General features: G+C 40.0%; 1 protein-coding gene and 1 non-coding gene across 2 annotated transcripts in view; one reads left to right on the forward strand and one right to left on the reverse strand.

Annotated features, from left to right (window-relative positions):
- PSD3 (pleckstrin and Sec7 domain containing 3) overlaps positions 1 to 22,109 on the reverse strand; it is a 483,052-nt gene that overhangs the window by 436,406 nt on the left and 24,537 nt on the right. The gene's annotated exons all lie outside the window — the stretch shown is intronic.
- Positions 11,267 to 11,420, forward strand: LOC111545793. Its single transcript, XR_002732548.1, has one exon. It is a non-coding gene; the product is annotated as a small nucleolar RNA SNORA62/SNORA6 family (small nucleolar RNA).

The raw sequence follows: 22,109 nt of genomic DNA on the forward strand, positions 1-22,109 counted from the left end.
AAAAAAAAAAAAAAAAAAAAAAAAAAAAAGAGATTAAAGTAAAGACAGGCATAGGAAATCACAAGGGTATTGATTGGGGAAGTGATAAGTGTCCATGAAATCTTCACAATTTATGTTCAGAGACTGCAGTAAAGACAGGCGTAAGAAACTATAAAAGTATTAATTTGGGGAACTAATAAATGTCCATGAAATCTTCACAATTTATGTTCTTCTGCCGCAGCTTCAGTCAGTCCCTCTGTTCGGGGTCCCTGACTTCCCACAACACTGACAACATGGTGAAACCCCATCTCTACTAAAAATACAAAAAATTAGCTGGGCACGGTGGCACGCCTGTAACCCCAGCTACTCAGGAGGCTGAGGCAGGAGAATCACTTGAACCCAGGAGGTGGAGGTTGCAGTGAGCCAAGATCACGCCACTGCACTCCTGGGCGACAGAGCAAGATTATGTCTCCAAAAAAAAAAAAAAATCAACTCACAAAAATTTAAAGGCCCAACACCACTGGGGTTGTTTTTAAAATGCAGTGGGGGATATGAAGACAATTCCAAAGAAAAAAGATTCAGAGCATGTGTTGAGTTATTGCAACATCACAGAAATAAGTGTTTGGACGAACCGAGGCAAGATGGTGCACTTCCGGGTTCTTCATCCCCACCCCCAACTCTTCCCGCGCGCGCGAAAATGCAGCCGGCGCCCAGGGAGGGTGCAGACCAACTGGGCATGCGCCAGGTGACGTCAATCTGAAGAGACCAAGATTTACCTGGTCGCACCTGCGGAACGCCCCTGACACGCCCGTGCCCCGCCTATTGCCCTCCCACTCCTAGAAAAGCCGCTCTCCGCCATTGAGCCATGCGGCCCTCTTACAGCCCCAGTCCTGTCGGGATGTCGGGACTGTGGGAAGTCCGTCCGAGAGCCCCACGGGGGGACTCTGCCGGCCTCCTTCGCCGGAGGCCGACAGATTTCTCCCACACACCTTAGGTTACCAAAATAAACCAGCAGTTTTGCTGTTACACTTGCCTACCCGCTGGTTCTTTTGCGCCCGCTCGGCTGGTCTTAGAAAAACAAGACAATAAGTATATAGCCTTCCAAAGTGTCTACTATGAAAAGGAAAATATTATTTTAAATCTTTAAATTACAACATCAAATATATTAACTTAACAAACATTTCTTGAGGGGAAGGAGGTAATATTCAGCAATGCCTTCCAGAATGGCTTACCTTACTGGAATCTACTTTAATAACAGCAGTAAAGTGCAAAGCAGTCACATCATAACCATACATTCTCTTAAAAACCCCTCTCCCACAAATATTCGTTGACTGTTAAAGTGTCCTACAAAGCACAATGTCTTAATTCAATCCTGAAAATAAGACATCTAAATTTCAATGCAACAGCAGCCAGCAATAAAATGACTATAATATTAGCTTCACGTTCAATTGCATAGAAATCCACAGTACACTATAAATTTGTGGTAATAACCAGAAAATTTCTGGGTAACAGGGAACTCTGTAGTGATAGACAATGTATGCATGTTTTAGTTCTTGTTAAAAAAAGTTACGTTATACCAACAGCTTTTTATTAGTGGCCATTTCTAAAGAGAGGTCACTATACCTTATTTGTTTGGCAAAATAATTTAAGACCACATTAATGAAATGCCCTTGATCTTTTGAATGTTCATCTTTAGGTAAATTCAGTATTCAAATTATTACATGGGATCTCTCATAACTATTAGCCCTGGCTATCATACTCCACAGACCTGAGTTCCTGTAAACATACCTGTAAGTTAAAGTAAACCCAAGAATCGTTCAAAGTCCAAAAATTCTAGTCATGAAGAGCAAATATTTAGGAGCAAATGATGATTCCATCATTATGGGTCTGTAGACACAACAGATACATGGTCTCCATAAAAAATTTTTTTTTTTAAATCTCCCCAGAAGGGATTTTTTAAAACAGTACCCAAAATACTTACAGCTTTAAGAATTTTTAAAGTCTATGTATATTCCTGCTTGCACAGTAAAATTAATAAACACTAGCTAGTATTTTGAAGAAAGAAAGAAATGCTAGGTAAAAGGAAAAACAAGAAACGACCTCATTTCCCCCAATATATCTAATCCCTGGCAAACCAACATTTCTTATTTTTTTTTATTTGCAATTTGATGAATACCCTAAAGGTCTGGAAAAACTTCAGCATTTCTAATTAGACTGTAATTTTTCTACCAATCAGACATAGTTTCACCTTTATACAACTTCCCATGTCCTAAATGCCAACATCCCAGCATGCTCCCCATCCATCTTCCTTCTCTTAACAGCACCTGTTTTGAAATATTGAAAACATTTCATCTTTCCTAGAATAGTCCTCTGAAAATCAATCAGTTAAAGATGAGAGGCCTGGATGCAGTGGCTCACGCCTATAATCCCAGCACTTTGGGAGGCCGAGGTGGGAGGAACACATGAGGTCAGGAGCTCAAGACCAGCAACACCAACATGGTGAAACTTTGTCTCTACCAAAAATACAAAAATTATCTGGGTGTGGTGGTGTGCACCTGTAGTCCCAACTACTCGGGAGGCTGAGACAGGAGAATCACTTGAACCCAGGAGGCGGACATTACAGTGAGCTGAGATCACGCCACTGCACTCCAGCCTAGGCAACAGAGCAAGACTCTGACTCAAAAAAAAAAAAAAAAAAAAAAAAAGGACAAAAAAATTCCTAGCTGCCACATAACCAGCAATTATCCACGCCAGGGAGTGCATTCCTTAATGAGACCATGCAGACCTCACATGTGCTTAGGCAGGAATGAATAAACCCCAGAGTCCTAGGCCACGAGTTGAAAACAGTCAAATAAGGACCTTCCTACGTAGATTACAAGTTAAAAACGAAACGGACTCAAGTCAGTTTAGGTAGAAAAGGTGTGTGTTTACTGGTAAGGTTTGGTGAAGCTCCCTGTCTCCGGGAGGGCCGGACATCCAGGCTCAAGCAGGAGCAAGTAGGGCAAAGCTCAGCCAAGGTTCTGCCATACCACAGGCTGCCCGAGCCACTGCGGCCACCACGGCCTCCCCTCAGTGGACAGTCCCCTCCCGTGGACCTGGGCTCTGGACCCTGAACACTGTCATCAGGACAATGCCCCATCAACCGGCCTAGCTGGCTCCAAGAGTCTTCACAAACAGAACTACTCTCCTGAGAAAATACCAGAATGGGTGGGGTTGACTGTGCTCAGATCACATGCCCAATCTGACGGCCAGAGGTGGGGGAAGGAGGCTGAAGCCCCCTGGCTTCAGCACAAGGAGGTTGAGTCCCAAGCCTCACATCTGCCTTTGAGTCCCTCAAAGAGGAAGGGGACCTGGCACAGAAAAAGGTAATTCTGCCACGGAGGGATGTGGAAGATAGGATTCAGAGAGTCCCTTCCAGTTCTAAAATACTATAAAGAGGCCAGGCGCAGTGGCTCACACCTGTAATCTCAACATTTTGGAAGGCCAAGGCAGGTGGATCACTTGAGGTCAGGAGGTCAAGACCAGCCTGGCCAACACAGTGGAACTCCGTCTCTACTAAAAATATAAAAAATATCTGGGCATGGTGGTGGGTGCCTGTAATGCCAGTTACTCAGGAGGCTGAGGTAGGAGAATCGCTTGAGCCCAGCAGGTGGAGGTTGCAGTGAGCCGAGATCACACCACCTAGGCAACAGCCTAGGCGACAGAGTAAGATTCTGTCGCAAAAAAATAAAAATAAATAAACTACTATAAAGAGTTCCGATGAAGATTTAATGCCTATCATCCTAAACAGAAAAGAAAGGTATTAATCTTACTAATTCAAATAATAAGGAATGAATAGCCTATTTCCTCAATCTATTTTCATAGAGTATGATCTGATGAAAGCTATTTATTAAAAGAAACCAAATAGAGTGTCTCTCTGTCAATTAGGCTCCTACTTTATTTATGTAATTCTAGATCCATTTGTCTAATTTCGGCTTGTGAAAAGAAAATGGAATTGATTTTCCACAATGATGCTAAATACAACGCTGTTATAATGTTCAGAGCAGATAACAGGAGGGGAGCAGGGAGTCTATAAGAGACTGCCAGGTGCAGGAATAACAAACATACAGATGTGATCAAAGAGCAGCAGTTATCACAGGGTCAGATTTTGACTCAACATAGCTAATTCCTCCGAACATTTGAAAGAATCCAACCCCGGAACAAGTTTCACAACCAAACAGTACCTCTACCAATGGAGGCAGCCACTGCTAGGAAGAGAGCAATGGGCTGAACATGTTCCCCCCAAATTCATATATGAAAACCCTAATCCCAGTACGATGGTATCTGGAGGTAGGGTCTTTGTAAGGTAATTAGGCCATAAGGGTGGAGCCCTCATGAACAGGATCAGTGCCTTCATACGAATAGGCCAGAAAACTAGGTAGCTCTGTTTGGACACATGTAAACCAGAAAGAGGACACTCACCAAGGATCCTAATCTCAAACTTCCAGCCTCCAGGACTGTGAGACATAAGTGTTTGTTGTTTAAGCCACCCTGTGTATGATAATTTGCTACAGCAGCTCGAACTAAGACACACAGCATGGAAAGCATCACTGGGCAAGTGGGTAGGCTGGCTGGGCCACCCTTCTAAGGTCCTATCCAACTAGATTTCTAAAAAAAAAATGATTTTCTAGAGTCTGAAACAAATAAAAGCTGAAATTAACATGATAAAACTTTGCATTTGGACAAAAATAATAGACTCAATATAGGATAAAGTAGACCTGAGTCTTGGGGGATTATTAAATGGACTACCTCACACAATCTGTGATTCCACTGTAAGGGCAGTGTCCACCACCCAAACTGCTCAGGCCGCCTGGGGGCTCTGAGTTCATCTCTGGGTTTCCCATTTTAAAAAGAACACTGACATGTTAAAGTATTGAGACAAGGGTGACCATGATGCAGAGGCATCTGAAAACCCCCTCAAAATGGAGACTGATGACATAAGAAAAGGATCTAGATTTGTCTGATAAGGTTGCCATAACAGGACAGTAGACTGAGTGGCATAAGCCACAGACATTTTCCCCAAAGTTCTAAGGGCTGGAAGTCCAAGAGCATGGTGCCATCTGGGTTGGTTTCTGGCGGCGGCCCTCTTACGGGCTTGGACCTTCTTGCTCTTGTCCTCAGATGGTCTTTCCTGTGTGTATACACTCTGGTGTCTCTTCCTCTTCTTGGAAGAACACCAGTCCTACTGGATTAGGGCCCACCCTATGACCCCATTTAACCTAAACTACCTTCTCGAAGGCCCTGCTTCCAAATAGTCAGCACACTACAGATTAGGACTTGAACATGTGAATTTTAGGGAGACACAAGTCAGTTCATAACAGGACTCAATCCTAAATGTATGAGAGTCGGTATCTGAAAAGGATACCCATTTGATCTTTATTGCTCTAGATGGCAGAATTAGACATGAAGTGGGAGTACTAGAGTTGGACTAGATGAAGTTTAAGCTTCTTTCATTCTGCTGGTATTATTAAACTATAGAATATGAGTTACTAAGGACTTACTATGAACCAAACTTTGTGCTGATCAAATCTTTCTGTCCTGAGGTAGATACTACTATTATGACCGTTTATTGTTCTTTACAGACAGAGGCTTGCTCTTGCACAGTGTCACATTGCTGTTAGGTGGCAGAAGGACAAGATCCCAGACCATCAAACTCCAAAGCCACCCGATCTAGCTTTTCACCATTGAGTAGCCTACAATACAAACGAGGAAACAACTCCATTTACCAGTAGAAAATCACACAGAAGAAAACTAAAATACTAACAACCATTTTACCACCATTGTTTACTTTTTTATGTACCAGTTGTTTCCATAGATTGTCAGAGCTAATCTTCACTTCAAGCCAAGGTAGGCAGTATTATGCCCATGTTACAGATAAAGAAAAAGGCTCAAAAAGCCTTCCTCAAACTCAAACTGAGACTAAAAACACGTGGGGAACAGGATTCAAACCAACCTCTGAGTTATTTCAAATGTAAATCTTTTCTGTCAATTACAGTCCACTCCAACTAGGCTCTGACTTGGCTCAGGCCCTGGGATCTGATCAGAGACTTCAACATCCTCTGAAGCTGACCACATTTCCCAGGGAGGGCCACATATAATCCAAACACTGCCTTTAAGAGAGAAAAAGATGCAAGGAGAGCAAATCCTACGAAATGAAATCAGACTTTCCACTACCAAGTCCTGTGGCCATTCGGCAAGAACTTATGGAGCCCCACTACACGCTAGTCCCAGGGAACACACAGAGCAACGTGCAAAAGGACACCCCCCCTCCCCTGGACCCTACATCCTAGTGGAGGGAGACTGAAGGAACCTACCTCCAATATAACACACCAAGTCAAAAAAAAAAAAAAAAAAACAGAGAATGAAGGGGTAGAGGAACAGGGATGAAGGGTTGAGTGCTGTTTCAGAATCAATGATCAAGGTGGGCTCGGGTTTAAACTGCTGCGAAGGAGCACAGAAGACCCCCTAGCTATACATCCAGCAGGTCCTGCAGTCTTGACTACAGCCTGGTACTTCCTTGCTTCTCACTGGAGGAAAGGGTGGACCGCAGTGCTAATTACAAACAGGTCAAAGGGAAAGAAAATACAAAATCTTTTTCCTTGACCAGAAGGGAAGCAGTTACCATGTACTGCTGCCACGGCATTGGAGAAAGAGAAAAAGCAACATTCTAAGTACCAGAATGTGAAGAGAAACATAACAGTGCGGAGAGGACAAGAGGCGGGCAGAGGTTTCATGCCCTGCAGTGCTGAGGCCTGCTGGGTGGCAGGTGGGAAGCAAAGCTTTCAAAAGGGACAAGGCTTGAAAGGGTGGGGAAGAGGAAAAGCTCAGAGCTATTAAACAAAAGGTCTCTGCCTAGCCGTTTTCTACATCCCTAATATATCAGGTTACTTAATAAAATAGTTGCAGAAAAATCAAAATAAAAAAACACCAAGTTTCTGAAATGCACAGAATATTTCTAGATAAACATTTTCTGAAATTTTCTTTTTTCTTTTTTCTTTTTTTGCCAATATGTACCATAAGCCTATATTCACCCACCTAACTTACTACTAATGGGATTATGTATGGCTCAGGAGTAGAAGGCTATACTTGGTGGGATGGAAGGAATATGCTAAAAGTCAGGCAGAAGAGGGTTTTTAGCCAATTTCTGCCATTTACAACTATGGAACTATAGATAAGTCACTTGGCTTACCCAAGTCCCTTATTCTTTATCTATAACATTAAAATAGAAAGAGTAAAAGAGATAACAAGTATAAAGGTTGACTTATGATAGTAAATTAATAAACATGCCTTTCCTTAAACAGTTCCAGTATCTTTTGCTCTAACACAATCAGTGTTGAGAAGATTCATTCCACTGTTAGATAACTGACTTTATAAAATTTTTTAAATTGCACATATAGTCAAAATCCTTCTTAAGGCATGAACAGGCAATTCACAAAGGAAGAAATACTAACTGCAAATAAACATATGGAAAATGTCTCAATCTTAACTCATAATCAAAAAAATATACATTGGCCAAGACTTTTAAAAATAATATTATGTAATATCATTGGTTATTGAGAAACAGGCACCCTATCATACCCTGATGGTCAACGTACTTTTATCATTCTTCTAGAGAGACAGAAAATACGAGTCAATGCCTTAAAAATGTATATTCCCTTCCATCCACCATTTACACTTCTAAGAAATTTCCTAAGAAAATAATAAGTGGACGTTCTTGACAGCAACGGAACGAAAAACTGGAAGGAACAAAATTCCCACCATGCACATAAACTATAGTATTGCCATAAAATGTAAAATACAGTCATTAAAATGGTTATATTAGAAAGACACTGCAATGCATATGAGAATTCAAAATCTAATTTCTTTATTTTACAGACAGCTCATAAAAATCATTAAAAATAAAACTATCCAATAAAACCATGAACAAAGACAGTTTACAAAAAAAGAAATACAAATGCCTATAAATTACAAATTACATTGAAATACTATTTTTCACCAGTTAAAAACTGTAGCATCTGTGATACCCAGGACTACAAAGTTCATAGAGATACAGGCAATTTCACACCGTTGTGGTAGGAGAATATGTGGACACTACTAATGTTTGCCAATACCAGGGCCTCCTCCATCTCTGATCCCCTTGAAGCTGGGCATATGTAAATAGGAGTAGTCAAGACCACGAGCTCCAAAAGGGTTCGAATCACAGATTTCACTTACTACATGACACAAGAACTGTTTAACCTCGTTATGTCTTAATACCTTCAAACGTAAAACAGGGATAATAACAGTATCCACCTCATAGGGATATTTTGACAATTAAATTCAACCATAGTGCATGGCACATAGTATTACTAATAATAATAGAAATCACTGATCTTACTATGTAGCAGGCCCTGTTCTATGCATTTACCCATAGTGGCTGATTTTATCACTCAATAAACAGTACCATTAGCATAAGAATATTGCCGCATTGCTTGTAATTGCAAATATCTGAAAACAATCGAATTGTCCATCAGTAGTGAAGGGGACAGTTAAACCAAAGTATACAAAGGACGTCTGTGTGGCTGTTATGGAGAAGGAAGTAGTTCAATACATGCTGATAGAGGAAGATTTCTTAAAAAATAGAGAAAGACTATTGTTTGACTTTGTTTTTAAAGTCTAACAGTATGTGTGTGGTTAAGAAAAGGTGGGTAGATTACTTGAGGTCAGGAGTTCGAGACCAAGCTGGCCAACACGGTGAAACCCCATTTCTACTAAAAATACAAAAATTAGCCAGGTGTGGTGGTACACACCTGTAATCCCAGCTACTCGGGAGGCTGAGGCAGGAGACTCGCTTGAACTCGGAAGGCAGAGGTTGCAGTGAGCCTAGACTGTACTGCACTCTAGCCTGGGCAACAGAGCCACACCCCGTCTCAAAAAAAAAAAATGGGTTCTTGAGCTAGACTATCTGAGCTCATTTCCTACTAGCTGTATGGCTTTGGGAACTGTCTTAAACACTTAGCCTCAGTATCCTCATCTGCAAAACAGGATTAATAATAGCAACTACTTCTGATGGCTTTTGTGGGGTTAAAGGAGCTAACACATAAAACAGTCCATGGCATATAGTCAGCAACCAAATAATGTTACTTCCTTTATTACTAATCACTTTAACATGTCACATGGATTGAGAGATAATGGGCCTTTTTATTTTCTTTATACGTATCTGTATTTAAAAAGACAGAGAGATTTGTCTTTTGAAAATACAAAATTGTATTTACTGATAGATGTATAGAACATGTCATATGAGAAATGTTCGTACAAAATCATATATACAGCCCAAAGTCATTTTTATTAAAATATATTTAATGTTATGTAAATAAGTGTACATTAAAAATTTAGACATGCACCACCAAAATGTTACCAGTGGTCTCTCTGGCAGATGGATTATAAATTATTCATATTTTTTTCTTTTTACTTACCCCTATTTTCTGATTTTCCTAAAATCAACACATATTACTCATGCAGTAAGATTTTAACTGTCGCAATTTATTTCCAACCATAGAAGCTACAAAGGAAGAGGTTAAACTGAGAGGCTTCCAATGATGTAACCAGAGACGGACTTTTGAGCAAAAACAAGTAAACAATACATGATTTACTGAGAACTCGTACGTTCGATATCATGACGCTAGCAAGGAAAACAGCAATTGATCATCAGTGCCTAAGACTGCCATTCTCCATTGGGCCAGGCTCCCACCTGACTTCAGGGAGAGATTTCAAAGCCAGAATCTGGCCCCAGGTAAATGCAATAGGAGCCAAAGCAGGTAACTCAGGTCAGAGCTGAAGTTTGCTGAAAAGTCCAGAGGGCACTGCCTGCAGGGCTAAAAGCAACACTGCACATCCACACGCTGGGTTTCAACACTTTTTTTGACAGCAGCAAATCCATAACGGACTCTGAGTGAACTAGGAAAGAGTAACTAAAACATTCAAAATACTTTCAGAAAATCAGTGTGCATTATGATTTCTCTTACAATGTCCAGCTCTGAGTAAGCAAGGAAGGTCACAGGATTTTGTTCAGATTTGCAAATAGAAAGGGAAACGTGAGGTTATACTCAGGAAATCCTTTTGCTAAGATTCAAAAACTCTGAAAATGAACAAAGTTTAAAATATGCACATTTCAATTTGCCCCTTCTCTCCTTAACATCTCTCCATAACCTGAGACAGCTACGTGTACGGCTGGACTGGATTAGAGGCAACAAGCACAGACACAGTAACCTCAAGATGGGGTTTACAGCACAGGAATGAGGAGGAGCCAGTGGCAGGTATAGAATGTTCCCACACCCCAACCACTGCCAGGCTCCGCAGCTCACTTATTCACCAGACACTGCCTCAGAGCACTGCTTTATTGGTACCACTTCTGAGAAGCAGCAAAGCAGACATACTTCTTTATCATCTTCTCTCTCAATCCCTCTCAATGACAATGACTCATTCTCTCTTTCAACCTCTCTCCCTTCCTCCTCCTACCCTCTACCCTCATAGCTACCCCCTTATCACTACACTAAAGCCAGCAAGAGGCCACAACCACAGAAGAGCTTCCAGGCAACAGCGAGGAAGCTCAGTCTCAAAGAAAGCCAGATGGGAGTCCAACGCCTACATTCCTTCCGGAGTTCGCTATAGGACCTCAGTAAAATCCTTTCACCGCTGTGGGCTTATTTTCTAATGTGGAGGACAAATGTGTAAGAAGAGACTTCTGAGGTCTTTTTCCTGCTTTAAAATTCTGTGATTTCACAATAACTGAATACAGTCACTAAACGTGAAGCCACCAGGACACTGGGGGCGGCCGGCACACAGCCATCTTTGTTGTATTTTTCACTGTGTGCTTCCAAAATATCTACTGCAAAGAAGTATATCCAACTAGACGCTGGGCCCATGTTTTAAAGTTTACACACTGTAATTAAAAGCAGAATGACTTGCTTTTACTTTGGATTATGTAATTTCTTTCTATTCATAATAAGCAGCTCTTACATGACGCCAAGTGAGTTTTCTCTTAGGCAGCACATTCTTACCACAGAACTGTTGGTATTTGGATTAATAGAATCAATAGCATCTTTCATTCCAAAAACAGAAATTGCTGTTTTGATACGGTCTGCCCAGCAGTTCTTCCAAGGAAAATATTTTTATTATTTTACTACTAATATCTCATTACAGCTTCTATATGAGTGAAGCATTTATTTTATACTAAATAAATCATGCTCTTTAAAATTAAAAAAGAATATATTCTTCTTGTTAGAGCTTGGAGTTGAAGCCACTGACTGGCCAATGAACTCACAGGTGTAGACAGGGTGCTACGCAAGGGATAAGTTTTTCACTACCACCACAAGAGTCTCTAACCCAATGAACGGAGTTTAATAGAAATTCTTGCTACAACTAAAAGAAAGAAAAGAAGAAATAAAAGAATATACTCTCCTACTGTAAAATCTACTTAAGCAAAAGTAGGTTATCAGGTCCTTATTGCAGAAAGTGGTTTTCATTTCTTCTCTGCTGTGGAAACAAACCTCCAAATCGCTGAAAGGTAGAACAGTATCCTTCTACAGAAATCAGATTTCATCTTCACAGAATTAAGTAAGAATCACTCACTATACACTGATCTATGTTGTAGTAGATATTAGGAAAACTCAGAGGTATAACAGGTTCTCTGTCCTGCAAAGAGTTTACAATCTCATATGGAAATCAAATGTACACACATGATAAATGCTACTTAAAGGGCTACCGCCTGCCAAACACTATGGAAGGCACGAGGGATGTGAGTGAGACACTCCACCTCCGCCAAAAAGTTCCTCACAAGCTGCTGGGAAAGCCAGACCTGAGTAACCCAGACACTGCTAACCTCCCAGGACCACCTCCGTTGCACTTACAGTGGGAAACCCGGTGGCCTTCCTAAGAATGTGGTGGCTTCCAGGGTAGACAGACAGGGAAGGAGATGGAGGTAGCTTATCTTATGGTCACCTCTTGTCATTTCTCATTTCCTGGAGGTATTCCCTCTGTGTCAGGTGAAAGTGGCACCTAGTTGGGTTAGTTGGTTGGATGGCTGGTTGGGTTAGTTGATTGGTTGGTTGGGTTTTATCAGTCTGACAATCTTTATCTTTTAATTGGTACATTTAGAACATACATATTTAATATAATTACAAATACATTAGGGTTTACATCTACCATCTTATTTGTGCTATTCACCTCGTCTATTTTATCTTTCTCTCCTTTCTTGCCTCCTTTCGATTGAGTCTTGTTTTTATTTTTCCCTCTCTCCCTCCACACACATACAAGTTTTGATGCTATACACTCTGCTTCAAGGCTTTTATTATCCTAGAAATTTACAATAAATATATCCAACTGATCAAAGGGTAAAGTTAATCCGTTATTTGACCCTTCTGCCTGATCCCAGAACACTTTAATACTATTTACACCCTTCACCATTCCCACTCCTAATTCAGAACCCTGAGTGCTTCAGCCACAGCGAAGCTCTTTCAGTTCTCTGAACTCTTTTTCACAGCTTCTGATCTCTGGTCTTTGCACTTGGCTACTCCCTCTAACTGGAATACCACCGTCTTCTCCTCACGCCCCCTTCCCAACCTGGCTAAATCTTTTACACCTCTCAGGTCCTAGTTTCAGAGAGTTCTTTGCACCCTGGCTCCCCTGTCCCTGCCCCCTCCCCAGTGAGTTTCCCTTTGCCATGCCTGTCTTCCCTCCTAGACATTAAGCTACAACAGTCAATGAGTGTTGGGCACAGAGGCTGTAACACCTCAGGGTCCACCTGGATACTGCTATCCCTCAGCACCACATAATGGATACTCAACAAATATTTGATGAAAGAAGAGATGAACGAAACATAGTGGTTTCAAGACATACAGAAATCAGGAAGGAAGCAAGGAAAGCCACAGGTCACCCCCCACCCCCCGCAAAAAAAGGTACACTTTATTGAAGCAGAAAGACTCCTATGGTGATTTAAACAGTACAGGCTCCAGTGTCACACCAAATGAACTTAAGTCTAGATTCTATCACTTACTAGTGGGTGACCTTGGACAAGGTACTTAACCCTGTGTCTTTGGAAAATAGAGATAATCATAAACAAACTCGTCAGGTTAAAGCAACCTGAGGAATAAGTAAGCTAGCACTTGGAAAGTATTTAGGATACTTCCTGTTACGATTCTGTATATACAGGCATAATCTGTAGATTGTGTGGGTTCAATTCCAGACCACAAAAATAAAGCAAATATCACAATAAAGCAAACATCACAACAAAGTGAATCACTCCAGTGATTCACAGTGAATATAAAAGTTGTTGACACTATACTGCAGTCTATTAACTGTGGAAGAGCATTATGTCTAAAAAGAAAACAATGTCAATGTACACATCTTGATTTAAAAAATACCTTATTGCTAAAAAAAATATTGACAATCACCTGAGGCTTAAGTAAGTTGTAATCTTTGTGCTGATGAAGGGACTTGCCTCAATACTGATGGGTGCTGACTGTTCAGGGTAGTAGCTGCTGAAAGCTGGGGTTACTGTGGCTATTTAAAAAATAAGACACAAATGAAGTTTGTCACATCAACGGTCTCTTAAGACAAAAGATTTCTCTTGTCAAACAAATGTTGTTTGACAGCATTTTATCCACGGTAGAGCTTCTTTCACATCTGAAGTCAGTCTTCTCAAACCCTACCACTACTTTATCAACTAAGTTTACGGAATATTCTAAATCCTTTGTTGTCATCTGAACAATGTTCACAGCATCTTCACCAAGAGTAAATCCTATCTCAAGAAACCACTTTCTTTGTTCATTCATAAGAAGCTATTCCTCATCCACTAATGTTTCATCATGAAATTGTAGTAATTCAATCGTATCATCAGGCTCCATTTCTAATTCTAGTTCTCTTGCTATTTCTATCAAATCTGCAGCTACTTTCTCCACTGCAGTCTTGAACTCACCCTTAACGTCATCCAGGAGGGTTGGAATCAACTTCGTCCAAACTCCTGTTCGTGTTAGTATTTTGACATCTTCCCATGAATCACAAATGTTCTTAATGGCATCTAGAATGGTGAATTCTTTTCAGAAGGCTTTCAATTGACTTTGCCCACATCCATCAGAGAAATTACTATCTATATAGCAGCTACAGATTTATGAAATATATTTCTTAAATAATAAGACTTAAAAGTCAAAATGACTCCTTGATCCACTGGCTGCAGAATGGATGCTGTGTTAATAGGCATGAAAACAACACCCATCTCCTTGCAGATTTCCATCAGCTCTCTTGGGTGACTAGGTGCATTGTTGAAAAGCAGTGATATTTTGAAATAAACATTCTTCTAAGAAGTAGGCCTTAACAGTTGGCTTAAAATATTTAGTAAACCATGCTGCTAATAAACGTCCTGTCATCTAGGCTTGGTAGTTACATTTATAGAGCACAAGTAGAGTAGATCTAGCATAATTCTGAAGGGTCCCAGGATTTTTAGAATGGTAAATGAGCAAAGGCTTCAACTTCAAGTCACCAGCTGCATTAGCCCCTAACAAGAGTCAACCTGTCTGTTGAAGCTTTGAAGCCAGGCATTGACTTTTCTGTAGCTATGTAAGTTCTAGACGGCATCTTCTCCCAACAGAAGGCTGTTCTGTCTACATTGAAACTCTCATTCATCAATGGTCTTAGCTAGATCTTCTGAATAACTTGATGCAGCTTCTACATCAGCAATTGCTGCTTCATCTTTATGTTATAAACATGGCCTCCTTCCTTAAACCTTATGAACCGATGTCTGCTAGCTTCCAACTTTTCTTCTCCAGCTTTCTGACCTCTACCTCTCTCGGCCTTCACAGAATTGAAGGCTTGCTCTGGATTAGGTTTTGTTTTAAATGAATGTTGTAGCTATTTGTTCTTCCATTCAGATGACTCAAGTTTGTTCCATATCAGCAATAAGGCTTCTACTTTCTTGTCATTCACGTATTCACTGAAGTAGCACTTTGAATTTCCTTCAAGAACTTTTCCTTTACATTCACAACTTGGCTAACTGTTGGTGCAAGAGACCTAGCTTTTCACCTGGCTTCAACATGCTCTTCTCACTAAGCTTAACCATTTCTTTGATTTCAAGTGAAAAACATGCAACTGTTCCTTCCACTTGAACACTTAGAGGCCATTATAGAGTTATGAACTGGATTACTTTCACATTGTTGTGTCTCAGAGAATAGCGGGACAGGGGAAGGACCAGTCATGGAGAGTCAAAATATATGACGTTTATTCAGTTCTCCATCTTACATAGACACAGTTCTTGGGGTACCAAGCCAATTACAAGAGTAACATCAAAAATCACTGACTGGCCAGGTGCAGTGGCTCATGCCTGTAATCCTACTATTTTGGGAGGCCAAGGCAAGAGGATTGCTTGAGTCCAGGAGTTGGAGACCAGCCAGGGCAACATAGCCAAACACTGTCTCTACAAAAAAAAAAAAAAAAAAAAAGTTTTAACTAGCTGGGTATTGTGGCATTCACTGTAGTCCCAGCTGCTCAGGAGGCTGAGACAGGAGGATCATCTGAGCCCAGGAGTTCGAGGTTGCAGTGAAATACAATTGTGCTACCATACTCCAGCCTGGGTGACAGAGCAAGACACTATTTCATTATTAAAAAAAAAAAAAAAAAAAAATCACTGATCTCAGATAATAGATATAATAACAATAATGAGAAACTTTAAAATATTGCAAGAATTACAAAAAGGTGACAGAGAGACACAAAGTGAGCACAGTAGGAAAATGACGCTGAAAGACTTGCTCAACACAGAGGTGCCATAAACCTTCAATTAAAATAACAATAATAATAATAATCTGCAAAGCACAATAAAACAAGCTATGCCTATATGTTTATAATAGAGCTGATTCTCTAGTTGTTAAACCATGTAACTGAACTACACAACTCTCAACAGATCCTTACTTAAAGCCCAGATATTCATACATTAAAATGATCCTAACATGTCTTTACATTATGGTACAAATTTATAGCCCATGAAGACAGCATCACTGCATTAAAATATTTGAAAACAATCAACCAGAATTATTTTAAAAAGTTAAACAGGATTAAGTGCATGCATTAAAAATCAAAAAAATGGGGTAGTAATACATTTTTTAAAGAATGCTCTCAAAAAATGTTATCAAAGAAACCATTTGAGCATTGGAAAGAACAACTTTCAGTTTTTAAAATGAGGCCATAATATAATTTTGTGAATTTTGTAGTCTTACCAAATTGTATTATAATTCCTTAATTGTAGCTATAAAAAGTGTTGAGGTTTTTAAATTTTTCACATTATTTGAAACTATTATCCAAATAATAAAATTAAATATTCATTATTATCTCATAAGACAGACAAAAAAGATCACACCCCTGTCAACCTGACTGTGGGGTAGTACTGCCAAGCCCCAGTGCACAAGGCAAAGACCTTGGAGGCCTTGAAGGCAGCCGACGCTTCCAAGTTTGCCCTCATAGATCCACCAACTTAACCAGCTCAACGTCACCAGGAAACGGTCCTAATCCCGACCCATCACCCTTCACTTTTTTTTTTTTTTTTTTTCTTCTTCTTCTTTCTTTTTTTGAGACAGAGTCTCACTCTGTTGCCCAGGCTGGAGTATGGTAGTGCCATCTTGGCTCACTGCAACCTCTGCCCTCCAGGTTCAAGTGATTCTCGTGTCTCAGTCTCCAGAGTAGCTGGGATTGCAGGTGCCCCCCACCACGCCTGGCTAATTTTTATATTTTTAGTAGAGATGGGGTTTCACCATGTTGGCCAGGCTGGTCTCAAACTCCTGACCTCAAATGATCTGCCCGCCTTGACCTCCCAAAGTGCTGGGATTACAGGCATAAGTCACCACGTTCGGTCATCCTTTGCTTATTTTTTTATTTTATTATTATACTTTAAGTTCTAGGGTACATGTGCACAATGTGCAGGTTTGTCACATGTGTATACATGTGCCATGTGGGTGAGATGCACCCATTACTTCATCATTTACATCTCCTAATGAGGTATATCTCATTAGGTATATCTCCTAATGCTATCCCTCCTCCCTTCCTCCACCCCACAACAGGCCCCAGTGTGTGATGTTCCCCTTCCTGTGTCCAAGTGTTCTCATTGTTCAATTCTCACCTATGAGTGAGAACATCGCTTTTATAGAACAGAGGGCTGCCCTGTCTTTACCTTGTTCTGGAACTGAAACTCTATAGCCCCTATAAAATTGTGAGCCTTTGGAGTCTCATTAAAATGAACAAACATAAGCACAGAGGTCTGCATATAGAATATCTGGGGCTCTAAACTCCCTAATACTTAAGAATACAATCACTGTCCTATTGTGTTTCTTGCTTATTTATCCTAATAGGAAGGCATCAGGAATTCCCTAGTTAATAGATGATATAAAACATATTTTGAATGAAAGCTACAAGCTATGATTTGGGGTCTTTGCTTAAATCTGAGATAGTTGGGGACTTTATCATGCAACATTAGTTTACTTGTCTTGTCAAGAGGAATTGCCTAAACTTGAATAGAAATATGACCTTTTTCAGTTAAACATACTCCTAAAAATAGCATTTTCTTCTGGGATTTGACTATTAAAAGCAGACATTTAAATGAAGTCAATGGTACTTATCAGAAAAAAAAAATCATTTTTTAAGTTGTAATGAGATCTTTCCTTTCTAAATATTGAAATATTAGAATGATGTATTTCATTTTCCTAGAAGTCAATTAAATATTTCCTATTTAGTTTGGACACTGGTGGATACTTTTTTTAATGGATACTTTCATTTAGTTTGGACATTGACGGATACTTTTTTTAATGGATACTTTCTAACTCTAAATTAATAGTATTATATTATAATGACATTTTATTATCAAAGTTTGCTGTCAATATTCCACCTCACTTTGTTACTCAAAGTTCTATTTAAAGACCAAGATTACAGTTGTATCTAAAATTTCAAGGTCACAAAATGTAGGGTAGCACAGTAATAGAACCTTAAAATACACATTGGATAACAACGTAACAAAACCTCATTAATTTAGATTAATTTTGCAGGTTCAAAATGAATTTAGGACTTTTATCTTAAAAAGAAAATAATTTTGATGCTTTCACATACAGAGAATAACTGAAATTGGGTTAACAGTAGAGGTCCCTGGAGAAACTGCATTAATGAATAGATATAAATGACTGTAATTAGAATTTCAGTTATCAAGTTTTCAAAGGCACACAGATTGTTTTCACCCCTCGGTGTTAAGTTTTTTTACTTGTTTTTGCTTGTGTTTTTATTTTGTCTTTACTATCAAATACTGGGTACCTCATATGAGTTGCACTGTTTCCGATTTAATTCCCAGAACACACTTGCAAGGTTGGTATTATTAACCCATTTTGTATCAGAAAAATACACTCAAGGATCAGAGAATTCAATAAGGTCTCTCTGGCTTTTTCTGCTTCACTACACATTCTCATAAAGTCCATAAGCTCTTTCTGGAAATAAAATCGCCTCAGAAAAAAAAAAAGAAGTTCAATGTTTGAAAAAAAAATCTCACAAGCATTTTTTTTAATGGTGCTGTACTTCTTTATAGCACATAAATTACTATGGCTGTTTTTGAAGAGTTAGACACTTCGCTTATCGCTAAATGCCCTTAAAGGATTCTTTAAACCCAATGGGCTAATGTAGCCACTTGCAAACTTGGGTACAAAAGAGAGTCCTCCATGAAGGGAAGACCAACATGACGTAGAACAAAGGCAGCAGTGGGCAGATGAGGAACTTGTTCCTATGGTTAATCCATGAGGACTTGAGGAAAATCAACTCACTTTTCCAGACCTCACACACCGTGGGCCTACTTTAACCCATTTATGCCTACTGTTCCATTATTGGAATGCTAAGCTTGTGGAAGTTATGTATATCCTACTGCTCAAGGTCACTGCCAAGGTCTGATTTTTTTTACAAAAAAAATTTGCAACCTCCAGCACAAATAGGTTAATGGTATTGTCACAGAGAGACGAACGACATACTATGCATAATAGTGCTTTGCAAACTATACCTGATAATTTGGCAAAACATTTTCACTCCACACTTTTATTTTTAAAAGATATACAACACTCTTGGTATTATTTATTATGTTTTAGAAGAAAATTGTTTGAGGTTTAGCTTAAATTTTAAAACTACCAGGAAATAAATGAGATTTATTTTACAGAAATATTTTTACTTTTTTTTGAGACAGAGTCTCACACTTTTGCCCAGGCTGGAGTGCAGTGGCCTGATCTCAGCTCACTGCAAGCTCCATCTCCCAGGTTCACGCCATTCCCCTGCCTCAGCCTCCTGAGTAGCTGGGACTACAGGCGCCCGCCACCACGCCCGGCTAATTTTTTGTGTTTTTAATAGAGACGGGGATGTCACCGTGTTAGCCAGGATGGTCTTGATCTCCTGACCTTGTGATCCACCCACCTCAGCCTCCCAAAAATCTCTGCCTGTAATCCCAGCATTTTGAAAGGGGAAAGCAGAGGATCACTGGAAGTCAGGAGTTCAAGACCACCCTGGGCAACACAGTGAAACCCCATCTCTACAGACAATTTTTAAAAACTAGGCAGGTGTGGTGGCATGTGCCTATAGTCCTAGCTACGTGGGAGGCTGAGGTGAGAGAATCACCTGAGCCCAAGAGGTTGAGGCAGCAGCGAGCCATGACTGTGCCACTGCACTCCAGCCTGGGCAACAGAGTAAGACCTTGTTTCAAAAAAAAAGAAAAACAAAGAAAAAATAATAAATCCGTTTTGCAAAATGAGCTGCAATTACATAAGCTAAATCTGAGTGTACACACAAAATACAAAACAAGGGCCTAGCCTTTAATTTGCTCATTCTTTCAACAAATATTTACATAGCACCTACCATAAGCCAAGCACCATGCTAGCAACTGGGGCAATAACACTGAACAAAACAAAGCCCTTAACAGCTAGCTAGCTTTGAATCCCTTGTATTTAATAGTGCTTGGAACACAGTATGCACCAATGAATGTTAAAGTGTGTATATATATGAAAAAGTTAGGTGTATAAAGGCGACCAGAAAGCGGCCTGTCACTAGAAAAGCTGCTTGGATTGAATTCTGACTAAATAAAACATGCGAGTCCTTTGCAAAGATTTGACTAAAAGTGCCCAGATAAACCCACTCCCCTAGAATCATGTAGTAAAGGGAATGAAAGCAAAAGCATGAAAGCCCTGTGTCCAAACCGCGAATAAGACACTTTTGCCTCTCTGTTATCTTGGAAATGAAACTGTAACAGAGGAAAATGAGGCAAACAAATCTCTAATTTAAAAAATAAATAAGCCTGCAAGTGGAAAACCTGCTTTTCATCAATCAAATATATCAGGGAAGGCGGCATTTCTAGGCCATTGCCCTTGGGTCTACCACAGCACTTAGGAAATGGCTTTCCTAATTAGTCTAATCATCACTTCTGTTCTACATGGTTGTAGCTGCCTAATTACCCAACTCAACAATGCTCACCCAACCCCCATGCCAAGCTCCTCCAGAGCTCTATTTCCAATCACTCTACTTAAGCCGTTATTCACAAGAACATTAATGACACTATCACATGTTTAAAAAGTGTTGAAGGTGTGGAAGACAGTCCCCAAACTCTGAGGACTTCTTTACCTTAGAAACTTCTAAGGAACAGAAATATGCAAACAAGAGCAAGGAAAATAACTTCGGTTTCTGAAATTCTCTTAATCATTGTTTCACAAGTTCTACAGCAACGGAAAAATGACAGAGAAGAAAAAGCATGTGTTTGCCCGGGAATGTGAGCACCTGTAGGAATGGAGCTTGCCATTTGCCGTGGGGGTTTCAAAGCTGACTGCGAGCCAGGGCCGAGCCCACCATGTGACTGTGTGTGTTCTAATCAACAGCAGTCTGCACGGTCGGGACTCCAGGTAAAGGTAACTGGGGTTCTGTAGGCATTCTTTTTCAGACAGCCTGTATTTAATTCCTCCGGTTTTCAAATTCTCTTAGGAAGAAATAAAGAGCATGCCAGAGATGACAAAGGCCATGGATGTAAAAACACAAGGTAGCGGGGCTGAGTCTTAGTAACCAGTGAGCACCTCCTGTGCACTGGAGCTAGATACTGCACAATGTTCTAGAAGCCATTTTTTGTTCTAGAACAATTTTTGAAGCGGTTTCATTGGCCTTATTACCTCAGGTGAGTGTTGCTGAGTGACTGGACAGATTTCTTCTCCTTTCACTCTCTTTTCATGGGTCCTTCAGAATCAGCTTTGGAAAGGAGAAAAAAAAGAGACCAGAAGGAACTGAGAAGCTCAAAGCATCAAAGGTGAAGAAATTTGGTATTTTGTTTTATTTTTAATATGTAGAAGAGCAAAGAAAAAAGAAACACAGATTTTAGTCAGGAAACAAAAATTACCTAAAATAACAAGTATAGGTTAGATGATTTAATGAGAATACTAGGGATTAGAGAATGTCCCAGCTCTATCAATAAATTAGCTTGGGCAAATCTCCTTAGCTCTGAGGTCTGATTACATTTTCTACGCTAATGGTAACTTATTCTTACATAACTTGCATCATCTTAAACAAATCTAAAAACCAACAACAATAAATATCCTAACAAATGCCACTTGTTTTTAGCCCTTTAAGCCGTCTCTCAAGAGCCATCCTGCAAGTGGGGTTTGGATCAACTACTCACCTGATACATGTACAACTCAGTGGCTGTTCTAATGCCTCAGCACTGTGCTAGAATCAACGGTGAAGAAAGATGAAATGGTGCCTTATCTTTGATCTAAGAAGCTTACCATCTAGGTGGAAGGATGTGAGTAACACAAAGCAATATGCAACAAGAGTGCTACATCTAAATAAATGGCAACTCCATGAATCCCCATTAATCGAGGCAGAAATCTATGTCATTCTTCCTTTCCTTACACCCCATCAATCGTCAGGTTCTGTTGATCTACACAAAATGTGGCTCATTTATCTTTCCACGTGTCTGTATCACAGCTGCCACCATCCCTGTCCAAGAAACCTTCATCTCTCACCTACAAAAGCTCCCTGATTAATCCCTCTGCTTCCTTTCTTGCCCTCTTCAATCCATTCTC

Source organism: Piliocolobus tephrosceles, chromosome 7, assembly GCF_002776525.5.
Source record: "Piliocolobus tephrosceles isolate RC106 chromosome 7, ASM277652v3, whole genome shotgun sequence".
Classification (NCBI taxonomy): Eukaryota; Metazoa; Chordata; class Mammalia; order Primates; family Cercopithecidae; genus Piliocolobus; species Piliocolobus tephrosceles.